General features: G+C 39.1%; 1 long non-coding RNA gene across 2 annotated transcripts; it reads right to left on the bottom strand.

Annotated features, from left to right (window-relative positions):
* Nucleotides 1–201: 201 nt before the first annotated feature.
* Nucleotides 202–17545, bottom strand: LOC144373727 (uncharacterized). Of its 2 annotated transcripts, none has more exons than XR_013433284.1 (3): nt 17223–17545; nt 726–810; nt 202–246 (listed from the first exon to the last, which is right to left on the bottom strand). It is a non-coding gene; the product is annotated as an uncharacterized LOC144373727 (long non-coding RNA). The 2 variants fall into 2 exon arrangements; XR_013433285.1 differs by lacking the exon at nt 17223–17545 and adding an exon at nt 1149–1217.
* Between the last annotated feature and the right edge of the window lie 2647 nt (nt 17546–20192).

The following is a 20192-nucleotide window of genomic DNA, read 5'->3' as shown; positions in this document are numbered from 1 at the left end:
TTGCCAGAAGTTCTAACTCCCCAAGAGAAACTGACTATAAATAGAGTTAGCAAGTTTGTTTTCACTGTCCTAATAGGAAGCAAGGAGAAGAAACTATCCCTGTACAAATAAGAGAGAACCAAACATTTGTTTATAAGAGCTGAACTTGCGTCATTAGCATGAAAAAAACAGGTGGAAATGATTTTCCACTGATAAAAAGCTTACTTTCCAGAAAAGCAAATTCATCGACAGCTTCTATCGCATTATCTGAAACACAAGGAAAAGGGACACTTGACTGTGGTCATTTGGACATCAGCTCCAAATTAGCACAATCCATACAATGAAGGAGATGAGGCTTTATACAAATTTAGGCATTTATAAAATATGTCCCTTGCTGTCTTGAGATCTATTTCTGTTCCACCACTAAATCTTACATACTGGCTGCCTAATAGAGTAAAGTCAAGTCCAGGCACATACTGTTCAATGAGAGGGGGAAATGTGAATCCTCCTACCATGTTGCTTTACTCTTGAATTTATTCTCTTTGCTCTGAAAGTTATCAGAGAAGAGTTTGGCAATATAGCAGGGAGTACAAGATACAGTATATGAAAACTTCAGACATGTGCAAGGGCTAGCAGCTGGATAGAGGGTCAGAAATCAAACACCTGCTTTGCCTTCTCAACCTGCAAAGGGAAAGCTTAACCCAGCCCTCCATTGTCTACTGCCAGATACTATAGAGACACTCTACCCAAATCTCTCCTCTGAAGGGTTTTCCTCTTTCCTTGTTAAGCACAACAGTAGGCATCTTTTGCAATGGTCTCCACAAACAGTTCCTGTCAAACAAATGAACAAATTAAAAAATCAATGGACTCCTGTTTTTGAAAGAAAAGAAGGTGAAGGGCTCAAGCAGGTGGGGAGGTTCTGAAACTTAAAACGGTACAGGACTTCACTAAGGTCATTCCAGTACCTCTTCCCCCAGAAGGCCACTACGTCCCTTCCCCCCTACTCATAAATCCACCGTGTTCCTTTACTAGACTGCTACAAGTTGTATGTGAGCCAGGAGAGGTGCAAATTAAAGTTGATCTCTGCGCCCTCGTAAAGTGGTTAACAAAGCAATACAACACATGAAGGTGCGTGACACTCTTCTCCAACCTTTCCTGATTACACACACCTCGGACTGCAAACACCCCTTTCACTTTCCGTCTCAGCACAGCCCGCTCAGACCCTCTTCTTCCTCCTCCGCAAATTCCGCCAAACAGCCCCAAGCCCCGCCCCAAGGAAGCCACGCCCCCAGAACCACGCGCTGCCACCCCTAGTGCCCTTGCGCTCCCGTCGCAGCGGGGCTCGAGCCACAATGAAGATTGCTTCCTCTGCCACTAGCGTCACATCGGGTCCGCCTTCACCAAATCCTTCATTGGCGCCAAAGGCAGCCTCGAGAATCCAGCCGCGCCCCCCCGCCCCCCCCCCACACTCTTCGGAGCTTGAGCTTGTGAGGCCGCTGCCTCCCCTCCAGGCCCCTCCTCCTCCCGGGGCGCCCCGCTTCCAGCCCCTGCCTCCATCCTGGCACTGAGTGAGCTGCGCAAGGCCACCGACTGTGAGCTCGCAAGCGGCGCCGGCCCCTTCACCCACCGCCCCGACCCCACCCCACTAGGCTCCTGTCCTTCTTAGAACTGATCACAGTTATAATCCTGCATTTCCCTGTGTGATTATTAGAACGATGTTTGTCTCCTCCTCCTTCACCTCCAAATCAAAACCTCCATAAAGAAGATATTCCTGGGGCCTCGGGTTGGCTCAGTGGTAGAGCACTAGTCTAGCACATGTGAGGCCCTGAGTTCGATCCTCAGCACCACATAAAAATAAATTTAAAAATGAAGATACAATACCTTTGTGTCCAACTACAACTAAAATATTATAAAGAAAGAAGGTGTTCCCGCCTGATTTTGCTCATTGAGTCTTCAGTGTGGTACCGTATCTGGCACTTAGTAGGTGCTCAATATATATTTACTGGGTGAATGAATCATTAACAGTGACTCACTTGGAATTGATGTCTCAAAAAAAAAAAAAAAAGCCTGTTAGAATTGTTATTTGAAAATGCCCACCAAAAGCCTCTAGTAATTCCTATAATGGGTTCTGTCCTTCCCTCAATCCTTAGAATCACGCCCTTGAACAATTAATTTAGCATTTTCTTACTTATTTTGTTTACTTTGATGGAGGGGAAAGGTAAAAGCATGAAATAAAGAAAAATATCTTTTATAACTTAAAAAAACAGAAAATAAGATAGATACTTGTAATGACACTTTTGGATAATTTCCTTTGTTTGTTTAGTCTCCTTCTTTATATGAACAACAGACACAGTCAGAAGTTGAATTTGCCCCACACTCTCATCTGTGGAATCTGGTTTTTGGAAAAGTTTATGAGCAACCAGGAGTAGCAATCATGAAGAGCCAAACACTATCTTAAATTACTTCCCAAAAATTCCGTTTTAGTTCAGTGGTCAAGAAGATTGGATTTTCTTATTCTCGAGAAATAGAATTATTGTGGTATTTAAGAAGTGTTCAAAAGAGAGTAAGGAAGTAGTAAATGTCAAGTTGTGTGACATTTCAGTTATGAATTAAACTGATATGTAGAAATATTTACCACATAAACAGTGTTAAGTATCATTTATTACCCCACCAGTGCTTATAATTAGGAGCACTTTTTATGTTAAGCTTAATTCCAAGAGGCTTATTATGATTATTTTTGAACAAATTTAACTTTGAAATTGTTCTTGTAGAATATCTATCCAAGCTCTTTCACCCCATCATGGGCATGACATGTAGACTAAGGCCATGAAATTCAGGGACTTGTGAACCACAGCTATGATCACTTTGCCCAGCATTGGAAGCTCCTAAGAGGCTGAGAGAATGCTGGTGGCGTGCATCAGTACAAGTCCACAAATAACACTCTGGTCACTTGGAAGAGCAGTATGAAGTTTTATCTCCTGAAAAATAACTAGAATTTCTCTGTCAATATTCTGTAGATCCTTGGTGAAGCAGACAAGAGTCAATGCTGCTGAAACAATAGTTGCCATCTTTGATGGATGCAGCCAGTCTACCACAAAGTTTTGGGGAGAAGAAATCTCATGAAGCATCCAGTAATTGTGAAGGTTCTTAAACAGAAGACCTAAGGAGGAGTTCAAGGATATGGGACAGCCTCTGTGCTAGTGATCAAATAGAGGTAGGATTCATTAAACATTACAAGTTCTTTTCAGAAAGAGTGAAAGGAGAGAAGGAGAAAGTTTTCCAGGGAAGGAGAGAGAAAGGAGAAAAACTATAAATAAGCAGTAAATTTATTCCTACTGTGAATCAGGCCTGACTTCCCACTAACATTATTTTTAGAAGTTGGATTTATTGGTCTCATGCTGATACAATTCAATAATTTTCTATAAGGGCACGACACCTGGTTCAAATCTTTCAAAATCTTGTTCAAAATCTTTCTTCTGATTCAATTTGTAGTAAGAAGCCATCCATCTCTATTATACACAAATGCAGCATTCTCAAAGAGAACTTTGAAATTCATTCCTTTACTAGTTCCTGCCCTCTAGAGTAGAAGACTAGGACCAAATGGAACTCAAGCAGACATTAGGAGTAAGGGCTGGGTAGCAATTTTGTATCAGGCAGTCAATCATTTGTACACTATTGTGATAGCTTCAAATTATGTCCATAAATTTTTTGACACTCCTATTTCAAAAAGTGGAGTCTGAAATCCCTCTCCTCAAGTGTATGCTGGACTCCATGACTAACTTTTAATAATAGATAATATGAAGAAGTGACCTGTGTGTCCTTAAAGATTAGATCATAAAAGACATAGTGCACAAGAAGACTACAAGAGCTAATATATGAGTTAAGCAAGGTTACAAGATTCAGGATCAATATGAAAAATCAATTGTATTTTTAAACAACAGAAATAAACAGTCCAAAATTTAAGAAAATAATTCTATGTATAATCACATCAAATGAAAAAATAATTCTTAAAAATGAATTTAACCAATCAAGTGCAAAATCTGCATACTAATCTTTTATAGTAAGGAATTTAAAGAACATCAAATTAGCTTGGAAGATACCCTGTGTTCATAAATTGGAAGGCAATACTGTATAAATTGATCTAAGATTCAGTACAATCTCTATCAAAATCCCTGCTTGCTGTTTTCACAGAAATTGACAATCTTATCCTAAAATCCATATGTAAATGCAAGGAAACTAGAAAAGCCAAAACAATTTTGAAGAGGAAGAACAAAGTTAGAGGATTCACACATGTCAATTTCAAAACTCACTACAAAGCTATTGTAATAAAGACTGAACAGTATTGGCTTAAGGACAAGCATATAGATGAATGAAATGAAAATGAAAACCCAGAAATAAACTTATACATTTATGATTAATTGACTTTCAACAAGGGCACCAAGACAATTCGATGAGCAATGCATAATCTTTTCAACAAACTGTGCGAGGGCAGCTGAATAACCAAATACAAAAGAATGAAATTGGGTTCTTATCCTACATCATATACAAAAAATTAACTCAAAATGAATCAAATAATTGAAAAGAAGACCACAACTATAAAACTCTCAGAAGAAAACATGGATATAAATTTTATGACTTAGTATTTAGAAAAGAACCCTTAGACAAAAGCATCAAAAGCATGAGAAACAAGAAAAACCAGATAAATTGGACTTCATTAAAATTTTTAAATTTGTGCTTCAATGACGCTATTAAAAGGATAAAAAGACAAAATATTTGAAAAATCATATATTTAATAAAGGACTTGTACCTAGAATAGGATATTGGTGAAAAATAAACAGCTAATATAATAATAGATTTTAAAAAACCCAGTTTAAGAATGGGCACAGGATTTGTATAGACATTTGTCCAAAGAAGATATACAATTAAAAAATGCTGAATATCATTATTAATTAGAAAAGTAAAATACAAGTCAAAACCACAATGAAATACCACTTCTCACTAAGATGGCTATAACCTCAATAAGAGAGAGAGAGAGAGAGAGAGAGAGAGAGAGACAGAGAGAGAGAGAGAGAGAGAGAGAGGGAGAGAGAGAGAGAGGGAGAGAGAGAGAGAGAGAGAGAAAGACAAAAAGTATTGGTGAGTATATTGAGAAATTGGAACCCTCGCATATTTCTGGTCATATTTTCTGGTAGTGCAGCTACTTTTGAAAATAGATGGGCAATTTCTTTAAAAGTTTAACAGAGTTACCATATGACCAATCAATTCCATCCCTAGGTATATGCCCAAGAAAACCGAAAACATATGTCTGAGTAAAAACTTGTACACAGATATTCTTAGCAACATTCTTTATAATGTACAAAAGTAGAAACAGCCCAAATGTCCATGAACTTATGAACAGATAAACCAAGTGTGATCTATTCATACAACATAATATTGTTAGGCCATAAAAAGGAATGAAGCACTGATACAAGTTGCGAAATGGATGAATCTTGAGAACATGCTAAATGAAAGAAACCAGACACAGAAGACCACATATCATAGGCAAACTCATTAAAATAAAAAGTAGATTGATGGTTGCCAGGTGCTGTGGGGAGGGAAAATGAGAAGTGACTGTCAGTGGATATGGAGTTTCTCTGAGGGATAATGAAAATATGCAAAAATTAGTGGTAATTATTGCACAACCTTGTAAATATACTAAAGGCCACTGAGTTTACACTTTAAAAGCATGAATGTTGTGATATGTAAATTCTATTTCAAAATTTTAAAAACTATTTTTTAAAAAGGCACTACTGATTTCTTTCTCTTCTCGCCTCCCTGCTTTCCTTCCTCCCTCCTTTCCTCCCTTCCTCTTCTATCAATCACTGTAGGAGAAATTAGCTGTCATATTAAGGACACTCAAATGGCACTATTTGACATATGTGTGAAAAATTGAAGCCTCCCATAGGTAAGCAGCAAGAGAACTGAACCTTTGAGATAACATCCATGAGAACGAGCTGTCTTAGAAATGTATCCTCAAACCCTCACTGACTAAGACAACTGTATTAGGAAGGACTAAGATCTTTACTGCAATATCATGAGAGACCCTGAGCCAGAACTACCCAGTTAAGCCACTCCCAAATTGTGAACTCATAGAAACTGTAAGATGATACATACATGTTGATTTTTTTAAACTACTAAGCCTGGGGACAATTGTCATGCAGCAATAGATAATTAACACATAACCAAGAAACCCACTCTTTCAGGCACTATGCTAGCCATTGAGGATCCATCAGTAAGTAGAAGTAGATACAATCCCTGCCTTTGTATAGCTTAAAATATAACACATATGGTAGATATTAATCAAATAAGTACAGATGTGTGTCATTACAAACTGCTATATATGACAAAAGAAAACCCCAGGTTGTCATAAGAAGATGATCCCAATTTATATTATTATTCTGGAAGGTATTATTCAAAGACTACTCATTTTCCAATTCACCTGTCATCTACCCATCAGGGTCAGAGAGAATGCTTTGAATAGGTCCTAGACCAGGTCTACTGATGCTGCCCATTGAGCAGATAACAGACCTGCCCTACCACTCCGAGACTGCATTCAGAAGAGTTCACACCATAGAACTTGTAGTTTGTGTCTTTATGAGGGAGATACCCACCAACAGCTGACCAGTACAAGGAGGAATTTTAGGCAATTCATAGTATCAGCCAGTCATGCTCTGGCACACCAAGACTAATATTTATCAGTGTCAAGCAGTGGAGACAGCAGGTGTTCTTTTATACTTGAATGTAGCATTCTACCCATTCAGAAAATTAGAAAGTGGCTATCCAAGGCCCCATAAGGTCAGAAGTACCATTAATTCTGATGTTCTCTCTCCTATAATATCTCTCTATATGTATTCACCTTGTCTTTACTACTTCCCTAGCTCTGACCAAGGCCCAGTTCTCCATGCCATGTGTACATGCCTCAATAACCAAGACACAGAATTGAAATAAATGGTGAAATGTGATGTAAGGAGAGTGGCCTCCCACTAGCACTGTGGTCACTCCAACACTTGATTATAATGGAAACTAACTGTTCTAAAGTGCATTCATGGGAACTTTTCCCCAACTTCCAATATAAAAACTCAAAATATACCTAGATTTATACCTGAGACAACCAGGAAAAATCCAAGCCAAGCTCTCTCGAGAAAGATGTCTGGGGAATGGGTGATGCTATTCAGCAGACACTCCATCACCAGCTCACAAACAAGAGTAGGCAAATTTCTTAATCCCCTCACCACCCCCCACACACAAAGATTTGTTACAGACACTTATAAGTTTCATTTCATCTCCATGAACCCAAATTTCTAGTTTTCTGCACTTATATGACTATTCTTTTTATTCAGTTCTTTGACACTTAAAACTCTCTGCTGAAATTCTTAGAACCCAGATATTCTATAAGACCTAAGGAAATAATCGGCTTCCTTAATAAAATAAAATAAAAAATTTTCAATAAGTACTATATTATTCATTACTATAACAAAATACCAAGATAAGTAAACTTTATTTTTTAAATAAAAAGAAGTTTATTGAGTCTCACAGTTTTAGTATATTGAAAGTCCAAACAGGATAGAGCAGGTGAGGGAACCCCCTTGGTCCTATCACCTCATGGCAGATGGCAATGGTGGAACTATGTGCAAGATGGAGAAATCACAGTGTCAAACAGGAAGCCAGAGAGGTTAATTGGGCCAGGCTCAGGCTTTCATCACAGCCCTCTAGAGGGAACTAACCAGAGCCCCACAAGAAATACCTCAATCCCTTCTAAGAGCATACCTCCACTGACTTTCCTCCAGGCTCCATCTCTTAAAAGTTCATACCATTTTCTGTGACCAGAACCTTGGAGATCAAACTTCCAACACATGACCTTTTGGGATACACACACAAACCACATCCATGTAGCAAGTGCATAATGATGAAAAAAACCTAAAGATTAAGATTATAAATACTATTGAACAGAAATTACTTTCTTGTTCCTTTCTCGCTAATGAGCAATAATCAAGTTGGTATACTTCCTATATGACATGAAATTCCACTGCTGTAACAGAGAATTTGAATTGAGGATGCCTGTACTACCTTCAGGTCAGGAAATAGATCAATTTTTCCACCACCTTTCTCTGTTTGAACTTCCTGCAAAATCTGCATTCCCACGGCCCACAGGCCATGATGTTATTTGTTTTTCAGTTGGCACCAAACTCAGCTGTAAGCACTGAAATAATGTGGTGGAATATATATATATATATATATATATATATATATATATATATATATATATATATATATATATTCAGATTATCTTCAAAGCAAAACCCTAAAACTTAAAAATTCTCATGGAATATTCATTCCCTCAAAAACATATCTATAGACCTAGTTAGAGAAACACACTTCAAGAACACAACTGGGTCACCACCAAGACATTTTTTTTAAGTAGTATATTACCAAGTCCTTGGGAGCATCTGGGGGAACACAACAACAGTCCTGTGATAAAGTCTGTTAATCTGATTTGCAGAATCCTGTTCATCCATCTGCAGCTTAAAGCCACTTCCTGGCTGTTTTCCTGCCTGACCCCAAGTCAAACCTCTCATCCAGCACCAGGTACGAGCTCCCAAAGGCTGATGCAAGGGTTGATCTTACCCTTCAGAGGAAACCCTTGTCCAGGGCAGAGACAAGAGGATTACCCAGCAGCCTCAGCAGAATCATGTTCATCATACCATGTGCAGCAGTGCAGGACTCCACAACTCTCTGTGCTGGCTCTTTCCTCTGGCCTTCAGTGTTTCATTGCCTTGAGCAAGAACTCTCTTGCCAGCTTTAATCATGAACAAATTCACAGCTTTGCTATAACATTAGCTCAAGGATTACAAACATAATTTCCTCCCCTAATTGCCGGATATGACTATACCAGTGCCAACAAACTCCCTCTTTTCCTCCCACTCCACCCCACCCAACTATGAGGCAAGATGCTGCAGAAAGTTCTAGTAGTTCAGCCAGGTCATTGGAAGATATACATTTTATTTCCCTAGGCCTAAAGTTCTACAAGTAACAAATTCAAGGGATTTTAGTGAAAGGAATTCCAGTTTTGAAAAAGCAGGTGAATGAGCTGGGTTCTTCTTCAACCACGGTTTCTTCTTTATGGATTTGGTCAAAGGCCTTCTTCATAATCTTCTATCTATGGTGCCCTTTCCCTGTCCTCTTATATTGGTATGGTCAAAGCTAGATAAAATTCTATGCAGAAATAAAGTTAGTAATGAGAAAGTGCCAACAACAAAATTATACCATTATCAATGACAATAAGATAAAATAGCAGAAAGGAGACTAATAAGCAGAATAGATATAAAGAATAAATAATATAAAAAATGAAAGATTAAAAATCATAGGTTTAAAAGTCAGACTAGGTAAATAAAATAATAAATAGATAAATTGATTACACTAGAAAGACATAAATGAATAATGTATTAAAAGAAAGAAAAGTTAAATATAGTCAAAATTAGAGAAGGCAGGATTGGAGATATAGCTGAGTTGTAGAACAGGTGCCCAACGTATGTGAAGCCCTGGCTTCAATCTCCAACACTACAATTAAAAAACAAAAAAGTGGAGACCACAAAGGCCAGCATCTTCTAATAGGGCAAACTGGGTGGGTCCCTTGATCTACTTATACTGAAGTTTCCCCACTTCTTCCAGTGCTAGTAAAGACAACTCCTGAGGACTGTTCTCTTGTGAAGTCGCCCCAAGTTAGCACACTGCAATACAAAAAATATCAGGGCAACAAGGATCTCACCATTCAGCTTAAGCTGCCTCGTACTTCTAAACAGCTCTTAGTCCATAATTAAGAAACTTTGCATCAAGCACTAAGTTGCTCCAGTTGGCTTTGCAACATAGCCCCTACAGGTATACAAACCCATTGTCAAACTGGATGGTTTCTCCATAACCAGAGCACATGCCTGCCATGGCCCATTAACTGTGCTTTTTAGCCTGGGCCACCTCGCTGTGGAATGGCCTTGTGTACTGCCTCTACCCCTCCTGCTGCTCTGGGCTGCTCAGTTAATTCACAAAGTGGTAAGTGAAAGGAAAGCAAGAAACCAGGAGACAGGCGAGAAATGAAAGATGGAGACCAGGCGGAGATACACACCAGAGTTTATTGGTTAGAGCTGACAAATAAAGGCACATCTCTTCATAGCCAAAGAGAGGCAAAACAGGCTTGAGGATTGGGAGTTTTATGGGTCAGGCTCAGGGGTCCCGGTGGGTCCTAATGCAGGTGGTTGAAGGCTTGGGTTGGTATGAGGAAGTGATGAGCTTTTCTCAGAAAGAACCTTAGGCAGAAAAATGAAATTTACTTAAAATAGCGACTGTCCCTTAAGATGGCCGTCCAGATGCTAAGGAAGAACCTTACAGTAAGATCCAGGCTTCTGGTCAAATTCAGGTTCTCTATTTCCCTATCGCTGTTGAAAGGAAAGTGACCACAGCACTTGGAGCAACCAAAAGATCTTTATTGCAGCAGTGCAACAAAGAGAAAAGAAAGAAGGAGAGAGAGAGAAAGAGAGAGAGAACGGAAGGGGAGAGATGAAGAGGGAGAGAGCAAGAGCAAGAGAGACAGAGAGCACATGCAAGAGAGACAAAGAGAGCAAGAGAGGGGGGGCTGGCAGGAGGGAGTTTTAATAGCCCAAATCTAATGGGGCCTCTGGGTCTGCAAGCTGCCTTGTTGGCCCAAGGAGGGGTTAAGTGTTCAACCTTGAGTGGGGTTGAATGTTCAGACTAGAGGCAAACAGGTGATAAAGGACCAGATGGAGGGGGATTTGAGTGCGTGGGGTATCTTGCAGCCAACATCTGTTCAGCCTGTCCTGCAGACAACACAGTTCAGCCTGCTCTGCATCCAACAGCTCTAGCAATGGAAACAGAGATTTCTTTTACTTGGCATTTAATAAACACTCAAATCCTGGTGAGTCACTGCCTGCCTGCTTCAGCCTGGTGAAAACAGACTAGAGAGTAGGCAGTCTCCCAGGGGCAGCAGGACAAAATTTCACTTCCACACTGTTTTTACATTTTCACATTTTACATATGTTCTCAGAACTGAAAAGACTAGGAAGGAGTTAAATGGAAGACTTTGAAATTCATGGAGGCAGAACCTAAATGTTGTTTGTTCCATCTTCCCATTTCATCACCCAAATAAAGACTCCATCTCTGCAGTCACTTCTGACCCCTGGACTCCAGTGCAAGGGCAATGCTCAGGCCTGCAGCTGAGGATGGGGGTGGGAGGTAGACTGAGAGAGGGAGAGAGAGATCCTTGAGGAAGGGTTACACAAGGCTATTAACAATTGTGATTATTTCAGGGGCCTGAGGGAAGAAACAGGGTGGGGAGGGCAGGAATAATTAACTTTTTATTTGCTGATCTTAGTATTATTTCTCCCATTACAATAAAAAATATTGCTCTCATAATTTGAAAAGTAATAATAAAATTATCTGAAAAAGAAAGAAATTTTTTTGTCATTATAAGACTGCTGAGGAAGAAGAAATGTTTTACAAAGAGGAACTGGGAGTGTGAATATTCATTTACATACTGAAATACATACACATTGAATCAATATGCATAAACACATATCCATTCTTTCCAGACCAGACCAGATTCTGCAGAGTGTTGATATGTCAAGTTATCATTCTAAGGGCAAACATTGTCTGAGTCTGCCAGATAGCTACTTCAGCAGGCAGAGATCTGTACAAACTTCTTTGATGTGGAGCCCTGAGATAACAGAGTGTCTTGGAAGCAAATTATTTCTACTACCCCTGAAGACTTAAAGACACTGTCTCACACTTTTCTTTTTTGTTGTTTTTTCTTTCTTTTTTTATTGTTAGTTGTTCAAAACATTACAAAGCTCTTGACATATCATATTTCATACATTTGATTCAAGTAGATTATGAACTCCCATTTTTACCCCATATACAGATTGCAGAATCACATCAGTTACACATCCACGTTTTTACATACTGTCATACTAGTGTCTGATGTATTCTGCTGCCTTTCCTATCCTCTACTATCCCCCTTCCCCTCCCCTCCCCTCCCCTCTCTCTACCCCATCTATCATAACTCATTTCTCTCTCTTGTTTTTTTCCCTTTCCCCTCACTTCTTCTTATATGTAATTTTGTATAACAAAGAGGGTCTCCTTCCATTTCCATGCAATTTCCCTTCTCTCTCCCTTTCCCTCCCACCTCTCATCCCTGTTTAATGGTAATCTTCTTCTCATACTCTTCCTCCCTGCTCTGTTCTTAGTTGCCCTCCTTATATCAAATAAGACATTTGGCATTTGTTTTTTAGGGATTGGCTAGCTTCACTTAGCATAATCTGCTCTAATGCCATCCATTTTCCTGCAAATGCCATGAATTTGTCATTTTTTAGTGCTGAGTAATAGTCCATTGTGTGTCACACTTTTCTAAGATAGAGCCAGCAATACTGAATGGATTAGTCACTATGAACTCTCTGTGCCAGGGTGTGAGAGAGAGAGCAGTGTTTGGAAGTATAGTAGAAATTCTATAATTAATGAATATATTGAAATAGGAATTCTCTCAGCATTAATCTTACTCCAGTTCTAACTTCTTAAGATATAACTCTAAAGAGATGGTATTCCTTTTTAAAATTTCTTTAAAGATGACCCCATGGAAGTGGGAAAATTAATTATTCAAAATAATTAACATTTTAAGAAAAATTGGCCCAAATTTTTCCAACATCATAAATACCACCTCTATCCAAATAGTCTATAAAAACACTTTGAGTGTCATAGTCCTGTCCCAACTCTCAGCCAAAAACCCAAATTTCAGATGAGAGGGAAGATTTTGTGGGTCCTAGTATCGTATGGGGGAAAGAGGGTCAATGGAGACAACAAAGCTGTACACGTGTGAAGACCACAGCACCAAACAGAGACCTGGCCAGGTAATGGAGCTGGAGAAAAGGGAAGAACTCCTGGCACAGAAGTACTAGACTTTACCTAGCAAACCCTATAGTTAGCATTAGTAAAATTTTCCTTTTAGGAGACATTGGCTTCCCTGGGAGTTAACCTTGATGGTTGACTCTGATCTTGGACTTGAGTGAACCTCAATAGCTAAATTCACTTTTTGTTTTGACTTTGCTTTAAGTTCTGGTAGAACTGCTTAATAGCTACTTCTAACATTTCAGCCCTGGCTCCTGAATGGCTTCTCACTGCTGGTCACAACAATCGACCTGACCTTCACCTACCCACCCATCACTTCACCTGTGGCACCTGCTTAAATTCTTACTCTACATGCCAAGAAACATCCCCTGCTGATCTTCCCCACTGTCTTGCATTTTAAAGATATTCAGACTTTGATAAGGGCAATCAAAGTAGTATAAACATACATCACGTATTGGTGGGCAGGAATAGAAGTTACTCTTTGCTCTTCCCTCCAGCTCCTCCACAGCCTTTTGCTGGGCAAGTTACTTTCAATTATGTTGAGAGCCACAGCTGAAGGGGCCCCAGCAAACTTCCAGCTGCCAGCAAACTTCCAGCTGTCAGCTGATGATTGGCTCACAGTGGCCCCAGCAAACTTCTGGCCGCCAGCTGATTGGCTCCTCTGCAGTGATGCTCATTGGGCTGTTTCCCCTCCCTTTCAGGCCAAGAAGCTGCTCATTGGGGGACTTTGTTTTGGCTCTGCCCACACTACCCAGACAATCGGCCTCAAGAGCAGGAGTGGGGGGTGGGTTGAGAGGCTTGTGGGAAGCCCCGGTGGTGGCAGGTGGGCTCTGAGGGAATTCTGAAGAGCTGGGGTGGTGTGGCGTGTGTTCTAAAAATAAAGTTCATTTCTGCTTGATAAGTGGCTTGTGAATTGTGCCTAGCACAATTCTCTTTCTTTTTCCAGAAATCCCAGCAGTCTTCAACTGTACCTTGGTTGCTCAAGACTTCCCCAAAACATGAAGTTCCTTGAGTCAGAAATACTACTCTATTTTTTGTGTGTGCTCCCACAGCACCCAACAGATGATTTCAAAGTAGTTGTTCAATAAATGCTTACTGATTGGTTGGCCATGATTGATTCAGAACTCAAATATTCTTTAGTCATTCATCATGCATAAAAACATAAGTATAACATTTTAATATCAATGATAAGATATGCTGAAAAATTGTGATATGAATGAATTATTTATCAAATTAATGAGGTTTTCTGGACATAGCTGAGTTGTCTTATAGAATGTCCTGCATAATGGATTATATTATATATATTTTAATTAAATACTACTTTATCATACATAATCAGTTTAATTTCCTGCCTGTACAAATAATACTCTTTGTGACTGTTCTTATTTTAGAAAGGATTAATTGAAGAATACCATGTATATAACAAAGAACATAAATTATATTTTTGTACACTTATTTTTGAGACCTCAATAAATTATCACAAATGGATCACACCTGTGTAACCAACACACACACACACACACACACACACACACACACACACACAAATCAAGAAGTCTTAGGAAGCCTCAGAAAGCCTACCTCACAGCCCCTCTTCTTCCACATAAACTCTTACCCTGACTCTACCACTAAGAATTTACTTTATATAAACAGAATGATGCAGTGTGTGTTCTGTTGAGTTTACATTGTGTTATAATCATTTGCAGTTCCTGTTTTCTTTTCTATTTCCCTCCCCACTGGCTTCTCACAGAGGATCCATGTCTGACTTGGTTGTTTAATCTGCCAGGTGCCTAGACTAGCCCCTGGCCTCTGGAAGCTACTCAGTATTGTCATTAAATAACTGAACAAATGAAACCTTACACATCTTTTCAGTGATTGGGCCAATTTTAAAACTTAGAGATTCTCAACTTAATAAAAGAGGTAAAAGGCCTCTACAATGAAAACTACAGAAGGCTAAAGAAAGAAATCAAAGAAGACCTTAGAAGATGAAAAACTCTTTCTTGTTTTTGGATAGGTAGAATTGATATTGTCAAAATGACAATACTACCAACAGCACTATACAGATTTAATGCAATTCCAATCAATTCCCAATGACATTCCTCATAGAAATAGAAAAGGAAATCATGAAATTCATCTGGAAAAATAAAAGACCCAAAATAGCCAAAGCAATCCTTAGCAAGAAGAGTGAAGCAGGTGACATCACAACACCAGACCTTAAACTATACTACAGAGCAACAGTAACATAAATGGCATAATATTGGCACCAAAATAGATTGGTAGACCAATGGTACAGAATAGAGAGCACAGAGAAAAAACCTACATAAATACAGTTATCTCATACTAGATAAAGGCTCCAAAAATATGTATTGGAGAAAAGACAGCCTCTTCATAAAATGGTGCTGGGAAAACTGGAAATCAATATGCAGCAAAATTAAATTAAACCCCTATCTCTCACCATGCAAAAAATTCAACTCAAAGTGGATCAAGGACCTAGGAATTATAGCAGAGACCCTGCACCTAATAGAATAAAAAGTAGGACCAAATCTTCATCATGTTGGATTAGGCCTCGGTTTTCTTAACAAGACTCCTAAAGCATAAGAAATAAAATGAAGAGCTGATAAATGGGATGGATTCAAACTAAAAAGAAACAATCAGTGAGGTGAAGAGAGAGTATACAGAATGGGAGCAAATTTTTACCACATGCACATCAGATAGAGCACTAATACCCAGGAATATAAAGAACTCAACAAACTTAACACTGAAAAAATAAATAACTCAAACAATAAATGGGCTAAGGAACTAAACAGACCCTTCTCAGAAGAAGATATACAATTGATCAACAAATATATGAAAAAATGTTCAACATCCCTAGCAATTAGAGAAATGCAAATAAAAACTACTCTAAGATTTCATCCCACTCCAGTCCAATGTCATTTATCAAGAATACAAGCAACAATAAATTTTGGTGAGGATGTGGGGGGCTCTTAAATTACTGGTGGGACTGCAAATTGGTGCAACCAATCTGGAAAGCAGTATGGAGATTCCTCAGATAACTTTCAATGGAATCACCATTTGACCCAGCTACCCCATTCCTTGGTTTATACCCAAAGGACTTAAAAACAACACACTATATAGGGATACAGCCACATCAATGTTTATAGCAGCACAATTCAAAACAGCTAAATTGTGAAACTAACCTAAATGCCCTTCAGCAGATGAATGAATAAAGAAATTATATACACAATGGAATATTACTCTGCATTAAAAGAGAATAAAATCATGGCATTTGCAGGTAAGTGGATGGAGTTGGAGAATATTATGCTAAGTGAAATAAGCCAATCCCCAAAAAACAAAGACCAAATGTTTTCTCTGATAAGTGAAAGCTGATCCAAAATGGGGGTGGGAGGAAGCATGGGAGGAATGGAGAAACTTTGGATAGGGCAAAGAGGAGGGAGAAAAAGGGAGGGGGGCACAGGGGTAGGAAATATGGTGGAATAAGATGAACATCATTACCCTAGGTACATGTATGAACACACAAATGGTGTGACTCTACTTTGTGTACAATCAGAGAAATAAAAAGTTGTGCTTCATTTGTGTATTGTGAATCAAAATGCATTCTGCTGTCAAGTATAAGTAATTAGAACAAATTAATAAATACATAAATAATAATAAAAACAAAATTAAAAACTCAGAGATTCTTACTCTAAACCAATGACTTTGTCTTTTGCTTTTGTAAAAATTTGTGTATAAACAGTCCCATCTGCTTCATGCAAGAAACTCTGGAGAATATGGAGAGCTTTTTTTTTAATATAAATTTTCTTCTACCTATTTTACCTTTATTTTGTTTATTTTTATGTGGTGCTGAGGATAGAACCCAATGCCTCACGTGTGCAAGGCAAGCACTTTACTGCTGAGCCACAGCCACAGCCCTGGAGAGTTTTGATGACCATTTCATTCTTAAAATAGTTGAAGCCCTTATGGGCTCCATAAAGCTGGCTAGTACAAACCCACAAATACTTTAAGTTCAGAATCAGAGCCATATGTGAGTTGTATGAGATGATTTTCAGGTACCTATTTGTAAAAGTTGGTATTTTAGTCAGCTTCTGTCACTGTGAGGAAAATACCTATTGAAGAAATGCCCTCTGCAGTCAGAGCCCCAGACAATGGTTTTGAATTATTTTTGCCATTAGAAAAAATATTTATAAAGGAAAAATGGTAGTTCACTGCCATTAAACATTTGAGCCATCCAGTTCCCTTAATCTGGATTTCATGCTCATGAGCAACTTTCTGATATTTACCTTCCTTAGAGGTCTGTCTTCAGTGGAAGATGATGTGAGAAGAGACAAGCATTCCAGACAGAGAGGCAGTTCCAGTCCACTTTTGAATCAACAAATTGGCATGCTGGTTTCAAGCATCAGCTCTTCATGCTTAATTAAAGCTGAGAGATGGATCTGCACACAGTCTTCTGAAAATCCAGTTCTTAAACCTGCAGGGCCCTGGACAGAAGTGGTGCCACCCTGTGAGATCTCTCAGAGATGCCAAATACTCATCCTCTGATGTACCTCACCTTGCCTTTAGCAAAAAAAAAAAAAAATTCCTCTAGCTTTATATCTATCTGCTGACTCTGAGAGCATTGATTATGAGGAACCAGATGTGGGTTGGCAAATCCCTGATCCTGATTAGAGAAAGAACACTAGACAGCAGAGGATAATACAACCCTCCTCCCTCAGCAACTAAAACAAGTCTTAATGTGTTTTGTGTATGAGGATGTTATATAGCCCTGGTCCACTTTCAATTAATTTTAGTTTAGGAAATACATTTGTGTCCCAAGATTATGAGTATTAACTGTCTTTTCATAGCTGTCAATTTTCTCCACATGAAAATAAGCATAATAATACTTACCATGCCCCCATTGATTTTCTAATCATTGGTTCATTCAACAAATATTGAGTGCCTGCCATATGAGAGCTACTATGCCAGGCATGGTGGTGTTTGAGGAAATAGAGATGCATGGTTTCTGCCTTCTAATGGGGAAGACATAACTTAAATTAATTGCAATAGTCCATTAATTGCATTAGAACAAACCCCAAAATACTACACACTGGGTGGCTTAAACAACAGAAATTTATTGCTGATAATTTTGGGGGCTGGGAAGTCCAAACTTGAAGTGTTAACAAATTTGGTTTCTGGGGAGGACTTTTCCTGGTTTGTAGAGGGCTGCCTTCTTGCCGTGCCTTCACATGTCCTTTTCCTTGTGCATCCTCAGACAAAAAGAGAGAAAGGCAAAAAGAACTCTCCGTTATCTCTTTTTATAAGGGTACCAGTCTCCTAGGATCAGGGCCTTACCTTCAGGACCCACTTAACCTTAATTACTTCTGTCAAGAAATTTTCACCAAATATAGCCACATTAGAGATTAAGGCTTCAACAAACGAGTTTGAGGGAGAGGATACACAAACATCACTGCTGGCAAATTATTAAGGTGGTCAGGATTGAAAAGAAGAAGCTAAGAAAAACCCTTTGGGGAGAGTTAAATGATATCACCTACCTGGTTCTTTGACCACTCCATTTCTTTGGGTAATCCATTGTCCAAGACAAGGAGATGTACAAAACAGCCCCCTACTAACTTACCTAATAAGTTCCATTAAACTTTCTTTCCTACAGAACTTCATTGCCAGCAAAATTTGCAAGCAAAACTCCCTAAAAAAATTTTTCATAGTTGCCAGTATTGAAAAAAAAATCTGCAGCATGAACATCATTCAAAGATGCTTGTGTATTTCTGGTTTCAGAACCTGCTCTGCCTCTGCCGCTACCCCTGATGCCCCCTGAAGAAGGCAGCCAGGGTGACCTTGGCCACTGGAACTACACTGTTATTGATGCCACTAGAAGCTAGCAAAGCACATCTCCTTCAATGATAACTCCTTTTTGTTTTTATTTTATCTTCCTGTTTTGGAGACCTTAGAATAAACTTACTCAGGACTTGACTCAAAGAAATCCAACACTTTTCTACTGAGAAGGATTTTCTTGTCTATCCAGAAGACTTTTCCTATCTGAGGGATTGGAGAATGCTCTACCCTCAATTCTCAGGAATATTAATTCCTCACTGAATTATGTTTACCAAAATTTCACATTGAGGTCCTACGCCAGTTTCTCAGAATGTGACCTGATTTGCATGGAAGGTCTTTAGAGAGATGATTAAGTAAAAATGAAGAGTAAAAGTAAACAAACAAACAAAACTGGTATGAAACCTTAATCCAATATGACTGGCGTCCCTACAACAAGGGGAAATATGGAGACAGACACACAGACAGGAAGAATCCCACAGGACTAAGAAGACAGCCATCTACAAACTCAGGAAAATCTTTCCCTCAGAACCCTCAAAAGAAATCAGCCCTACCAACATGGCAATTTCAGATGTCTAGCCTTTAGAACTATGAGACAACCCATTCCTATTGTTCAATTCATCCAATTTGTGTGGGCCAGTCCCAAGGCCAATGCAGAAAATAATCTGCCTTATTTATTGTTGAGTAAACAAGTGACTCCTGTCATTGCCTGTCATGCCTGCCAGCACATGTCTTTCTTGAAGGTGGAAGTATTCTCAGTTTGGGAAACAGAAGACAGCAGGGGTTTGGGGCAGGAGAATCATTCTTGCAAAAGATACTGAGCTTTGGCAGAGTTGATAATGACAAACACACCAGGCAACTCAGTTACCTTCTGGTTCCTGGGGACCCTGTGCACCAATGTGTAGTTTCCTTGGTGACAGGAAAGCTGCTGGAGAGACAGCAATTTGGGGGACATCTGACTGGTTCTGATGCTAACTGGTTCTCACAGCTTTGATTGGGATTGAAAGATTTAGAGTGCCTACTGGTTTTTACAAATTAAACCCTCCTCTTCTGCTTATAAACATTGATTTATATTAGGGGATTCTCCTGTGACCAGCAAGTTCTGTACCATAGAAGTTGACTTGGTAGAGCTTCTGGCAGGATTCTGAGATTGGGATCTTTGGAGCAGGCAAACAAGGTACAGCTACACCCTAATGTGTTTCTTAGGTGGTGCTTCTGAGGGCATGCATCAGGCAGATCAAGCTAGGAATACAGGAACCACACCAGTTATTTCAACAATAAATTTAATCTAGGTAATTAGGCAGGTACTGGAAATTGAAAAGGCAAAAGGGGAATATCAAGAAAATCAACATACTGTAGGAAGCAGTCTTGCTTCTGGAGCTGGAGAACAAAGGGATGAGATTGAAGTTTTAATTATTTAGAAGCTT

This window comes from Ictidomys tridecemlineatus, unplaced genomic scaffold (assembly GCF_052094955.1).
Source record: "Ictidomys tridecemlineatus isolate mIctTri1 unplaced genomic scaffold, mIctTri1.hap1 Scaffold_462, whole genome shotgun sequence".
NCBI lineage: Eukaryota > Metazoa > Chordata > Mammalia > Rodentia > Sciuridae > Ictidomys > Ictidomys tridecemlineatus.
This window is presented reverse-complemented; position numbering and strand designations above follow the sequence as displayed.